Below are 13,081 nucleotides of genomic sequence, written 5' to 3' on the forward strand. Positions count from 1 at the left end.
CAACAGCAGTAAGCATCGGTACTTTTATGTTTACGCGTGCTTTCGTAACTTCCACTGTTTGTGCCACCATTCTTACTGATATAAAAAGAAGGTGCCCTTAATTTACCCGCAAATGGCTCGGTCGGCAAGCTTAAGTTGTGCCTAATTTGCGTTTGCTTTTTCCGGCCTCTGCCAATCACCGAGCTGGCTGGTATGACATCACAGGTTCTGTTGCGGGAAATGAGCTAGTGGGTCGCATTGCCATTCTCTTTTTTTCCTAATTATACAGCTTATTTGAGCGAAGTTTACGTTAAAAGTGGTGTCCGCATGATTCTAACGAAGCAATCTTTTGAATGAACCAAACTTGCATGTTGTGTTCATGGCCCCTTTAATAAAAGCTTTCCGGTGATGCTGTGGTATTCGTTATGCGGACGCACATAGGAGGGCTGAAGCAGTAGTAGATTTCCACCGACCAGCGCCGGACGCAAGTGCCGCAAATGAGCGCCTTCTACACATCTGATGATTTGTGCCGCTGTACACACACCTGCGAATAGCCTATGGCGATTTCTTTCCACCCCCTTCGTCACGAGCACGGTGCAGTTTATAAAATACAGAAAGATCACATGACTTGGCTTAGATGAGGAATACAAGGGGAATGCTGCTTTGTATTTTTGAGCAATGTTAAAACGTCACGCGTGACTGAGGCGTGACTGCTGCGCTATAGTCCCTAGAAATTTGGCTAGTCTACCGCCCGGGCCAGGTTTGCCTTACAACGGTGTGTCGCCGCAGCGATGAAAGCGCGTGAAAAACAGCACACAGGTCGACCTGGCGGGCCCTCAATGCACCTTACAGCGCGCTCACCTTGTTTGCATTGTGATATTATTAAGAAACAGATTGCTGTTGTAATAAATTTTCATAAAACAATGTTTGTTTGCTTACTTTTTCTTGCCTGAATTATGTGTTCTAGCAAGTAAAAGTGAAAAATTATCGTCGTCTGCTTGCACGCCGCCTTGAATTGCGGTCGTCTGCACCTTGCGGTGAGCAGACGCAGAGTTACTCAGACGGTCATCGGCGTCAACAGTACTGTTCAGTTTAAAAATTCCTAAATAAATTTATTCATACCCGAAAAAGGATGCCAAAAATAACATTGCCAGGAAAAGATATCAAAAGATCGATTTAGTTTTTAGAAAAATCTCTCAGTAGCAAAAACGGCTAGTATACTGAGAGGGCGCTGCAGTCTACCCGTGTGCTGTCTGTAGGAGGCTTTCAACGACGAAGTACCTCACTGAAGGCCTTGTACAGCAGACTAGCCCAATTTCGAGGGAACGTAGCTGAGCTGTATTATTTACCCACCATAAATTTGAGGTTCATCCCATTGTCTCGCAGCACCCTTGTTATCCAAACAAACACGGCACACTAAGAAATATTTAAATGATGTCACAAAGAGGGCATTAAAATCCCAAAGACTTCGCTTTGCTACGCCAGTACAGCCGAACTGACAGCGTAACTGACAGTTCTCTTTGGAACGTCCTTGTGCGGCCAGTGCGTGCCAGCCTCTCCTGTTCATTATATCGCCCTTTTTCCGACCTCTTTTTTTAAGATCCCAAATGCGCGAGGGATGACTGGCACTGTGTGAGTGTCGATGAGCATGTGTAATGACTAGATGTGGGTGATTGATCGATTAACCTTCCGATTAATGGATTAATGATTTAGTCGCGAATAAATTTTTGAACCTGTTAATCGGTTGGAAGTCAAGTGAGCAATATTTAAAAAGAGAGCCATGTCGAAATTGCGCTCCAGCGTGTCGAGGATTATATGCCCGTACAAGTAACCTGCCTGACGTCACAGCAGAAAACGATACAAAAATGCTTAGAAATTATAGTCATTAAATCCGAAAGCTTATAGCCCAGGCAGAAAAGAAAGTGGCTACTCTTAGTCCAAACTGACGCATTACAAAAATTGTCGAGCGGGCACTCGCACTGTTTGGCTGTTGTATAAAAGAACTCTGACGTATGTATACCACAATTAGAATCTGGCTCCCCCTGCAATTACTTGGAGTGCCGATGTTCCGAATGAAGTGTCAATAAAAAAACGTGGTGAAAACCGTCTCGCCTATTCATCAGCGCCATGATGATGACCTGCTTACCTGATTTAGAATTTTGTGAACAGGCCGATGAGCACACTGATCTTATTATTATCATTGTAATATTATAAACAATAATAAAATATTATTTTTAGTCGCGTTTCTTCCTGAACGAATGCAACCGATTAATAGATTAATTAACCAATTAAAGGGAGCTGATTAATCAAATTAAATGTTTTAACCGATGCCCAGCCCTAGTAATGACATATTACTGAGCCGATGAGTGCTATAGTTTATTATGCAGACATAACCTAACAAATTTGCTCCTCAAAATAAACAGTTTTGGTTTTAGTTCTTTGACAATGATATAATATGACTATCCATTGGAAATAAACCTTGCAACGTGATAATGGACGAATTCAGTGCACTTAAAATATTAGTATTATGAATATTTCGATCTGCGCGTATATGTTCTTCAGTTAGGTTAAGATAGACTAGTATTTTTACATTAAAGGGGGCAAGTCTTAGACTACGGGGTAAGTAGCCGAGAACGTGCACATGGTTAGCTTTATTTGTGATATCTCTTATATGAGCTTATCAGGAGAGTATTTTGTAAAAGGCAAAGACTTGGGGCAGCACGTACTGTGCTGTGCCAGTGTCCCGTTTCACCTGAATTCCGAGCACTGAGTCATTTCGCTTTCAGTCTTGCCGGCAAGCCATGTCTTTTATCTTGGGGCTATCTCTGTCGCTGTGTGTGGCACCTAAAATCGGTGCCGTGTGCATAAGCGTACAGATAGCTACGGTCGCTCGGAGGGAAAAAGTATTCCTAGTTTTTCGTCTGCGCTCGGTCGGAGACTTCGCCTTCGGAGACACCTGCTAGTTGTAATTACACTAGACGGGGCAGGGGCTCGACATAATAACCTGCCCGGCGGCTCTTTTTTCAGGAGAAGTAATGAAAGTAGGCCTTGATCGAGTCACCCCACTCGCTGCGAGTCCGCGGTCGGGCACGCGCTTTCTTAACTGCGCCCACACCACGCGAGCTGCTCGGCACTCGGCGGCACCGGGCCCCCCTTTCGCAAACAAGGGATCTTCGATCATTCAACTGGGGCGGCTCGCTCTCTATGGAGAACAAGCGAAGCCTCGCGCAATGTCAGGAGGTGTCGTTACCGGTCGCGGCGCGCCCCTATACCGCAGCTTCGAAGTGGCCGCGAAGTCACGGCGGCCCCTGCGAGCTCGACAGGATGCCGAGGCTCGTGAAGTGCCGCCCACGACGCAGACCTTACGGGAAACGGAAGGGTCATCAGTGATGGTTTGGGTGGACATTGAACGGCGTCGCTTATGACGAAATGAACACACAAGTGCTATAAGCTAAGTTCCTAACGAAGATACGGTTCGAACCACCAAGCGGCGAAAAGGAAAGTGGTTTACTAAGTTAGGAGTTGTATATTTCCCTTAATATTTCCCTCCACCATTTTTTTTTCAAGCAAAACTAGTGTGCAACAACGTTGTACACCACTCGATGACATTTGCTGTAATACCTTCTAGGCTTAGCTGGAAATCTTGCGTAAATGGAGTTCTAGAGTGCATGCCGAAAGATGGGCGGGCAGTTTGTACCTCAACGCTTACACATGACCCTTCAGCAGCTTGTGCGTGACATTGCAGATGTATGCAGATAGCAAAAGATCCCAGCGTTGGGAATATAAATGACGTACGCATAAAAACACAAAAAGAGCGAACCTGGTTAAGGAAATCGAATGCAGACTGGTTCGAACATTGCATCTGCGTTCGCCTTTGGTGTCTTCCCTGAACGTTATACCCCAGGTGTGCGAAATGCGTTGGCCTGGTTCGCTTTTTTTCTTCCCGCTTCAGTTCCGGCTGCGCCGGTTCAAAACGGTGACAGACAGCCGCTGTCGATCACTGCCACAGGCAAGCGCCCACGACTCTGCCGTGCGACTTCGGCGGCACTTTCGTTTCTCGCGCAGTGTGCGGTCGCGCGAAGCACTTGTGCTGGCCCATTTGAAGGTTCCGTTGCACGCGCTCGTAGGTTAACTGGGCCTGTCACATTCGATTGGGCAACCACCCGACTCCATTTTATCTTTAACTTTTCCTTCTCACGTTTATCCTTTTCAGCCAACAATACTCCACCGAAGCTGCACTGACGTAAACGACCCGGCAAGCATCCACCGGTGCAATCCTTCAATGGCGCTATCTGAAATGTGGCAGGTCAGAATCATACCGTATTCCACTTTCTTTTCTTCTCTCTTTTAAAGACGGTAGTCTTTCTTGGGCTACTTAAACACAGAAATTTTGGTCTGTCTCTCTGTCTGTCGGTCTGCGACTCGATTCAGCCACCCGGCTAAAGTGAAATCATATTTGCGCAAGCCTTATATACTCACAGCCAAATCTAAACGCCCAAGTCCGATGTCAGTGTTCATACTTTTCAACATTGTTCAACAAAATCAAGATATTACGCAAATATAAGCCAGAAAATCAATGCACAAGAGGTATTTACAGTGTTCCTTTATAGAAAAATTCATGAATGCTTGTTTTTTGCGATATCGAATAAAATACATCAACGGCAGAAAACCGTTGCCTACTGTTGCCAGGGCTACCTCCTGACGTCATTTAATAAATCAAACGGCAATAGCAACGAAAGGGTCCTCTAGATGGGATACACGTTCCGCTTGGAACGCTCGCGTAGTAGGGCATCGTGGTTCTATAAATGTTGTAGTAGGGTGCCTCAATTCATGCGCGTCTCCGCCGTACGGCAGTGCTGGCATCGACGCACTCGACTTGGAGCAGTGGAACGCGGTAAATTTAAATGGACTTGAGCAAACCTTTAGAGTGTTATCTTGAGAGGAACGAGACAAGAAAGGAACAGCAGGAGAAGGGAGCGGGAAAGAGAAGGGAGGCCTTTACTTGGCAGGGGCACCAGTCGACTATCGTCTTTCGACGACATTTGCAACGAAAGGAGCAGATACGCGGCCATTTTTATAGGACGGATAGTTTTTCTTGTGGTACGTAAACGCAAAAAAATTCCCCGCATTTCCCCGAGGGGAAGAATGTGAAAGTGCGAATGCACGAGTTGAATTTGCGCGGTTCGGTAATATTCGCGAAAGAGAGATCACACACACACACACACACAACTACAAAGAAAGAAAGATGCATTTATTCACAGACACCTATTTGTGTTGTCGTTGCACTTGATTGCTAGAGCGGATCTCAGCTTTGAAATTTCGTGTCAGTACTCCTTTAAGCGGGTGCATTAGCCCTTCTCACGCCCGATTCCTGGCCAATCCCCCACGTGGGTATGTGCCATGTCAGCGGCCAGGCAGCGCGCGCCCATCTCTTCCCGTTGCCAAGGAAGACGAGGAGATTCCTGGCCAATCCCCCACGTGGGTATGTGCCATGTCAGCGGCCAGGCAGCGCGCGCCCATCTCCCCCCGTTGCCAAGGAAGACGAGGAGCGCGCGCACCCGCAGCTGTTGCTATGCGGACGGCGGCGGACGCTTCAGGCTCGCTTAAGAAGTGCATTCGCACTTAAAATTTTTGTTGGTCTGTCTGTCCGTGGCAGTTTCAAACTGCTAATACTGCTGCCATGGCTCATAGATCTCTATAGTATTACAGCGATTATTATAAGCGAACTACCATGCTTTTCTTTTCTTTTTTTTTTGCATCCGCAAGACGAGAAAAGCTGCACACCTCTCCTCACCACGGCATATCACCTCCCTTTGACCACCTGTTCGGCTCCGGCGCTTCATGGCCGCCCGCCACCCCTGCAAACGAGTGACCACCGGTGAGGCCCCGCGGCTCCTTCCCACCAGAGGCATATCCCAAATAGAGCGGTACCTCCTCCTCCGGCTCCGCACCGGCTGCTACAACACAGCAGCACGCCCCCACAGGCAGGGTCGCAAGGCCACACCCACCTGTGCCCACTGCCCCCACCCCGAGACATTAGATCACATCCTCTGCTCCTGCCCTGCGTACTCTGGTGCCCGGAACAAACTGGTGTCTGGGTACCGGCGGCTGGGGCTACCGTCAAGCACTGCAGAGGCTGCAGAGGACATCCTGCGTCCTCGGCTACCCTTCAGGCTGCACCGAGAGGCCTTCAGGCTGCTCCTCTCGTACCTCGACGAGTCAGGCCTCAACACCCGCCCATGAACTGTAGAAGCCAAATCCCACCGGCAATCCACCCCCTGTTAACTCTCTTATGTGCGTGGGTGTGTATGTGTGAGTGCGTGTGTATGTAAATAGTCTGTATGTAACCTGAGTGTGTATGTATATAGTCTGTGCATAGCCTTTTATAGCCTGTTATCATATTTAATTTTCCATTGCCCTTTCGCGGTTTTTTTTTAAACCACTTTTTTCCCCGGCGAGACCTGTGCCCTCTGTCGAGAGGCAAAACTTCGCCTTGTAAATGTTTTCATTTTAATAAACACTTTCTCTCTCTCACACATCTATGCCTATAAAGAAGGACCCAACTGACTGACTGACTGACTGACTGACTCACTCACTCACTCACTCACTCACTCACTCACTCACTCACTCACTCACTCACTCACTCACTCACTCACTCACTCACTCACTCACTCACTCACTCACTCACTCACTCACTCCTAAAAGCCCAGCCAAAACTGCTATACCTGGAGACTTTAAATTTCCGGAGTACATTTGTGTCATTGCGTGGGGGCTAAGGCGGGATTTTCCGAAATTACACTCTTAGCCGAAAAAAGGGGGAAATTGTGTTTTCGCAAATTCTTAATTATCTCGCTCACCCGTTCACATATCGAAGTGCTGTTTGCTGATATGTGAAGCCCTTAAGAACACCTAAAAACTAGTTTTAGGGTTTCGCCTTAACCAACAATATTGGGGCGATTTTGGATTTAGGAACAGAATGGGTGATCTTAAAGATCCCATAATAAATGCCGTGCTTATCGGTTTAACCAAATGGTATTTACTAATAAACATTACTCATACAAATGTACAAAACTAATCTTAAGGATTTCGCCTGCGACGCCGTTAAAAGAACGAAACAATTCTTTTTTTAAATTTCACCAATGACAGGGCCAAAAGGCTTAACATTTCATGTGAACGCCAAGCAAAACTACTGCTTGTATAAACTTCAAATTTGAGAAGCACATTCCTATTATGGCTCAATATCGCTGAATTGTTCAAGAGTTACAAACCTGGGAGACCGAAAAGCGCTAAAATATTGATTGATTGTTGTTGTTGGAAAACGTTTAATCAGAAAAAGGGAGAGAGGAGGGGGAGAGAAAGAGTTAGGAGCGGTGGGTGGCCATCCTATTCGGGTAGGCCGCGCAGGGTCGCCGCCGCCTTCGCCCGAGAGATCAGGGTTTGCTGGTCCTCGAGCTGGCAACTGCGCAACGCGCTCTCCCATCGCTCTACAGAAGGGGGATCGGGTGGTTGGGGGTTCAGTGGGCGCATCCAGACAAGGTGCAGGGTCGCGTTGGGAGTGTCGCAGCGTGAGCAGTTGGGTGCATATCAGGTGGGGGAGATGCAGTGGAGGGCGACGTGATTGTGGTATGTGTGAGTTTGAAGTCTCCGCCAGATGCGGGCGTCGGGAACGGAGAGCGAAGGGTCCACAAATTTTTTTCATCACATGCCCGTTGAGATATCGAACAAGTTTTTGTTGATATATGGTAACCAATACAAATCTGTAAAAACTGTTATACGACATTTTGTCATAACAGCCATGTAGTAGGGAGAATTAGAATGTTTTGTAAATTACCTGTTTTTATGGATTTCTCAATAAGTACTCAGCCCGTTGATGTATACAATTCGTGTTCGCTTATACTGACTACCGCTAGTCTTTACGCCTACCACGTAATAGTTCCATAAATGAGTAGTCATTTCAGCACACAATCTTGGTACAATTTGTTTCGGGATAGCTCGAATAAAGCACGAGTTAAATCAGTTTCCCATAACCACACGCCTCGGGGAGGACTCTATGTATTAAAAGCAGGCAGGAGTTCCTAATTGTGTACAACTCCAAGGTGAACTACCTAATTATGACAAGTAAAAAATCATCACCATCGTCATCCTCATCAGCCTTCTCAGGTCCACTGCTAGGACGAAGACCCATCATACTGGCCTCCAACCACTCCTGTCCTGCGCAGCTCGAGTCTACAGTTCATCCCCGACGTTCCGTATTTCATCCCTCGATCGTGTTATTGGCCTTCCCCTCCTTATATACCCATCTCTTGGTATCCATTCTGCTACCCTAGTTGTCCACCAAAGGTCCGTTCGTCTCCCTGCATGGCCAGCCCAAGTCTATTTCTTTTTCTTTATTTCAACTATTATACCGTCAACTTTAGTTTGTTCTCTGATCCTGGTAGCTCGTTTCCTGTCCCTTAGTGTTATTCCTAACATTATCCGTTGCATGCCCGTTGGGCCGACCTACGTTTGCTGTCTAGTTGCTTAGCAGCGCCTCAACGAGCCCCTAATTTCCTATTCTGAGTCTCTCTCTCTCTCTCTCTCTCTCTCTCTCTCTATATATATATATATATATATATATATATATATATATATATATATATATATATATATATATATATATATATATATATATATATATATATATATATATATATATATATATATATATATATATAAGACAGAAATAAGAGTTGGCAGTCAAGAAAACCTCGGAAAGCAAAGGGGAGGATGTGGGTAGGTCATTGAAACAGATAAAGAATTTGGAAAGAAAGGAAGAAAGTGGAGAAAATATGCCCGCCAGGTGGGATCCGAACCCACGACCTCCAGAATACCGGTCTGGTGCGATAACCACTACGCTACCGGCGGGGCGATTTTCCCCTCCACTTTCTGGGGTATTAATGTTAAGGTATTTTTTGTTTCCTGCACTTGGGGGTGGTAACCAGCGCCCCCCGGACTACTCGGGGTGAAGGGGACCTTCTTTTTAACCCCCGGGCCATGACTCGAGTGTCTACGGCATGTCAAGAGTGGTCGACCAGCGTTGAACCCTCTTAAGCTTCCTATGGCACCAAGACTGCCAGAACAGAGGCCCTCGCTATGCATGTATATATATATATATATATATATATATATATATATATATATATATATATATATATATATATATATATATATATATATATATATATATATATATATATATATATATATATATATATATATATATATATATATATATATATAGTATAAGTAAAGAGTCGGATACACAGCAAGAACAATAACAAACAATGTTTACTTACGTAGCGGCAATGGGACTTGCCTTCATCAGAGTAAAGTTACATGATTATGGTGTCGCAAACATTGAACACATTTCTTATATAGGTTTGCATAAAACTGTAAGAAAGAATGGAAAATGTTTCGCAAATGGAGAGTGTGCATACAGTCAGGCTACGCCTACGTTACAACATCAACCAACAAACAAAAAAAAAAAAAAGGGGGGGGGGGAGCAAGAGAGAGAAAAAGGGGTCGTGTTAACAATGCAGCGTTCAAGGTTGCACCATGACGGGTCAACGTATGCCGCGCGGGTTGCAAGTTCAGACAATGGGGGAAAATGGTCAACCGCGGTTTGTAAAGAAAGGGAAGAGTATACAGCAAGGTATTCAGTGGCTGGGGAGACTGGTTCTAGGGAAAGCGAAGATGGGTGTGCCCCCCGCGGATGAAGAGAATAGATAGGGTGCACAAAAGAGCATTTCACAGAAGCTAGCAATCGAACAGGAAATAGGTAGGGTCACAAAAGGTTAAACATGAATAGATCACAAAGAGTTAAGCATTCTTAAGTGGTGGTGGGAACGAGGCCTCCTTCTCCCGGACAAATGGCATTGTTGAGCCGCATTAAGCTAACAAAGCTGCTGTATTAGGAGAGTTTCTGCGAATTCTGATGGCAAACTCGAGGGTAGGAATAATGAACATAGTTATAAAAATTATGAAGCCGCTAAGTTTATTCGAGGGATAAGCACGTTAATTTTCCGTAACTTTCATTAATTCCAAGTGTGGCTGACCCAAACTTATAAATGAGATAAGATTCCCGAACCTCGCGGTCGTGGTGCGTTTTGAAGGCGGATTCTAAAATCGTTGCTTTAAGATGATCAAATGCATGCCCGGGACTGTTCACATGTCTTGACAGGGGCAAATAAGGGCAGCTTTTTGCATGAGAGCGGTGATTATTGAACCGTATTCGGAAGGGCGTTTCAGTTTGGCCGATATATTGTTGCCTACAAACAGTGCACTCTAGAAGATATACGACATTAGCGGAGTCACAGTTAAAGTTACCTTTTATATTTACGTAGTAGTCTGAAGCCGTGCTGGTGGCGCGCTGTGTAGTGGTCATGTGTGGGCATACTTTACATCGGGGTTTATTGCAGGGCATGCAGCCAGTAGTTGCCGGTCGGTTGATACGAGAGTTAGTAAGAAAGTCCCCTAAATTCTTATTACGCCGGTAGACAACGCGTGGTGGTTCGGGGAATATGCTTTTTAAGCGGTCACTTTGCATTAGGATATTGTGATGTTTTTTTAGCACGGTTGACACTCTTGGAGCGGAGGATGAGTGGGTTAAAACTAAGTTAGTTTGCGGGTTCCCGTTCGGGGCTTTTTTCTTACAGATTTCGTTACGGTCTAATTGGTTGGCTCGCACAATAGCGTCGTTGATAACTTTTTCCGGGTATTTTTTATTCAGGAGGGAGGTCTTGAGTTCTCGACAGTTTGAGTCAAAGTCGGCTTGGTTTGAGCAAATTCTCCTAAATCGGTGGGCTTGGCTGTAAGGTATTGCTGTCTTGCAGTGTCTGACATGGCTACTTCGGAAGTGCAAATACTGCCGCGTGTCTGTCGGTTTTCTATACAGTTTAGTTTGAAGCCGACCTTGGAAGGTAGTAACGGTGACGTCCAGAAAGTTTACACTGTGTTCCGAATAGGAATGAGCAAGGGAAATACTAGGATGGGCTAGATTAAATGCCTCAATGAAGGTGAGGAGTTCCGCCTCACCGTGTTGCCAGATCATGAATATGTCATCAATATACCTTTTATAGTACATTGGCTTTAAATTTTGGGTGTCAAGAAAGTTTGATTCGAGGTGAGCCATAAAGATATTAGCGTAGTTAGGTCCGATTCGAGTTCCCATTGACGTTCCGCTGACTTGCACGTAATGAACTCCGTCGAACTCAAAATTGTTAAGTTCAAGAATAAGCCTAAGGAATGTTTGGAGAGCAGAAGAATCGATAGGTTTGTCGCACGATGACTGCTCATACGCAAGGGATACAGCGGCGATGCCATCTTCATGGGGGATGTTAGTATACAGTGACGCAACATCAAGGGTGACTAGAAGGCAGTTATCAGGAATTTCAATTTTTGAGATGTCTGAGAGAAAGTCATTGGTATCCTTAATGAAGGAGGGAAAGCTGGGCGGAATGTCGCAAATGAGATTATCCACATAGCGCGAGAGGTTTTCGGTAACAGTGCCAATGCCAGAAACAATGGGGCGCCCTGGGTTGTTCACCTTGTGAATCTTTGGGAGAAGATAGAATTTACCGGCTACTGGGCTTAAGGGGATCAGGGAACGAGCCGTGGTTTCATTTATTGTTTTATTTTTAACAAGCTCAGCAAGTTTATCTTTGACAATTTGCTTATAATCTTGAGTGGGATCATTGCGTAGTGCTTTATAGAACGTCGATACTGATAGTTGCTTATTGGCCTCGTTAACATAGTCGGTTTTGTCAAGGATTACGATTGCGCCTCCCTTGTCGGCAGGTTTAATAATTATGTCGGGACAGCTTGCGAGTTCCTCTAGGGCTTTCTTTTCGTTGGTAGTCATGTTGTGGCGGAAAGAATTTTGTGTTTGGTATGCTTTTCGCACATCGCGTTGGACAGCTTTGATGTACATGTCGAGGCAACTATCACGCTGTGTGGGAGGGGTCCAGTGCTTATAGCTAGGTAGGGTTCTGCGGGCTTCTTCCGTCGCGGGGTGATCGTAGAAGTATTCTCGTAGCCTCATGTTTCTGGCGAAGTTATCTAAGTCCTTAAAAAGTTGAAATTCATCAAAACCACCCGTAGCCGGGCAAAAGTTTAGGCCCTTTGACAAGACGTTCATCTGAGCTGGGGAGAGGGTTATGCTTGAAAGGTTCATTACATTCCCGGTAAGGTTTTCTTTTGTGACGGCAGGCGAGGGAAAAATATTAGTACAGTGGTTTAACTGAACTGTTTGGGGTGCAGTAGTCGAAGCATTTATTACAGTCGTAGTGACATTATTGGCCGTATTGTCAGAGTTGGGGCAGTTACTAGTGCCGGAGCTTGTTAGGTTCTTACGCATGTGGCCATTGTTAGAAATCTTATCTCGGTTAAGCTTTCGGGCTTTTGTTCGGGATATGGCGGAGGCCGTCTTAGACTCGTAGTTGCTTAAAAGGTTCAACTCTCTTTTGCTTAGTCCCTGACTAAGTAGTTCCTCTTTCTTTCGGAGAGAATGGGCCGTAGTTTCGTAGTGATTGAGGATTATTTCAGTTAATTGTAAAGATGCTTTATCGAGTACCTGTTTCCACTTATTCATGTTGGACGGGGAGAGTTCGGTAGTAGCAGGTAGTAGCAGGTAGTAGCAGTAGCAAACTGTCGAGAACTCAAGACCTCCCTCCTGAATAAAAAATACCCGGAAAAAGTTATCAACGACGCTATTGTGCGAGCCAACCAATTAGACCGTAACGAAATCTGTAAGAAAAAAGCCCCGAACGGGAACCCGCAAACTAACTTAGTTTTAACCCACTCATCCTCCGCTCCAAGAGTGTCAACCGTGCTAAAAAAACATCACAATATCCTAATGCAAAGTGACCGCTTAAAAAGCATATTCCCCGAACCACCACGCGTTGTCTACCGGCGTAATAAGAATTTCGGGGACTTTCTTACTAACTCTCGTATCAACCGACCGGCAACTACTGGCTGCATGCCCTGCAATAAACCCCGATGTAAAGTATGCCCACACATGACCACTACACAGCGCGCCACCAGCACGGCTTCAGACTACTACGTA

The sequence above is a fragment of the Haemaphysalis longicornis genome, unplaced genomic scaffold (assembly GCF_048455015.1).
Source record: "Haemaphysalis longicornis isolate Haplotype H1 unplaced genomic scaffold, Haemaphysalis longicornis Haplotype H1 scaffold_2, whole genome shotgun sequence".
NCBI lineage: Eukaryota > Metazoa > Arthropoda > Arachnida > Ixodida > Ixodidae > Haemaphysalis > Haemaphysalis longicornis.